Here is a 1657-nt window from a genome sequence, read left to right on the forward strand (position 1 = left end):
TGTTGTTGTTGTTTCCCCTAATATTCATGGTCACCAATCATCGGTTTGGATTGGAATCATTGCCTTAATAATTATAAAGACTGCTGTTTAGTCACGGTATTCACTAGATTCTAGATTGTTGTTGTTGTTGTTGTAGTAGTTGTTGTTGTTGTTGTTACTGTTGTTGATATTGTTTATTGTTGTTATGGTGATGTTTAAGGTTGCAGTGATGGTTGGGATGTTGTTATTGTTGCTACTGCCGTGGCTGTGGCTGTGGCTGCTGTTGTTATTGTCACCACTGGTGTTGCCTTTACTGTCGGCACGGTAGTTATAGTCTCTATACCTCATGATTGTTGTTGGTCATCGTTTTGTTGTTTGTTGCTGCCATTTTGTAGCTGCTGATGTCGAATTCATTTTTACCGTTACACAGTACCAACCGTGGGTACTGCTGCTGCCACTGTTGTTTCTGTATTGCTTTGACTTTTTTTGGTTCTGTAGCTTGTTGTAGTGACTCCCAAAGCTGTTATCGTCTTTTAAAAATGTGTTGTCCTTGTTTTGCATTGTTATTCTTCCTTTCTTTTTCTTAAGGGGGGGGGTAGGGGTGGTATTCTTTTGTTATTATTATTTTGAAGGGGCCTGGTTATATATTTAGCAGCAGCCTAAGAGCTCAAGAAACACAGTGAATTCGGTTTTTTGGTTAGACTCTCTGCGCTTTTACCGAATGATGTAATTCTCGGCTTACTTTCGGTTGAAAAGACGTAAAAGTAGGCTACCTTAAATGACTTTTGGCTTGCAGGGTAGTCCCGGTTTCGTCTCGTTTCGGCTTTCGTTTATAAAACCCTTTCCATATCAGATCATCGAAACGAAAAGCCGAAAGACGAACCGAAAATCGAATTCTCTGTGTTTGAGTTTGAGCCTTAAAATGCTTTAAATCAGGAGCATTTGTTTAAAGTCTTTACTATCTTTGTAGCTGCTGTTACTTCTTTAATGCCGCAGTGTTTCTTCCCTTGTCTACAACGATTATTACTTGCACATTTTGGTAAGTGTGCATGTTTTTATGTCCTGCTTGACACAAGTTAGACCATGAAAGAGACGGGCTTCCGATTCTGCATGTCAGGGCCAACTCAAGATACCAGATAAATTTATCCCACTCATGAATCGAATTCGGATCTCTTGCACTCGGCAGCAAAGCGCCCAACTGCGGCACCAAAGAAGCTGGTCCAATATTCCTTATAGGGCAATGACCTTCCTTTGGTTTATAACTTTCGGCGCAATACGAAACCATAAAGCTGTTCGGATCTAACTGCAACGTAAACGGTAAGAGATAGAACTCTTTAGCGCTGGGACCACGAACAGTAATTTGCGCTGTCCTTGTCTCCCAACCTGGAAATCCCCAGACTTTTGATTCATCCTTACGCCCAGACCCGACGTCTCCGTGGGTGGCTTGGGTTGGGACAGAAGTAATTGACCAATGGGATGCCAAGTTGAGCATGAAATCCAGGAGCCGGAGGCAGGGTAAGGTGAGTTTCGTACACTGTAATTTTCGAATTTGCTAGCTCCGTGCGTGTAATTGTAGAAAACAGTACCGCTGGGCTGACACGTCAAGGGTGGCTGGGTTGGAGCTAAGATTTGAGGAGCGATGAGTGTGGGTATGGAGGATGGAGGAAAAGAGGGGGGG

Source organism: Aplysia californica, unplaced genomic scaffold (assembly GCF_000002075.1).
Source record: "Aplysia californica isolate F4 #8 unplaced genomic scaffold, AplCal3.0 scaffold00026, whole genome shotgun sequence".
NCBI lineage: Eukaryota > Metazoa > Mollusca > Gastropoda > Aplysiida > Aplysiidae > Aplysia > Aplysia californica.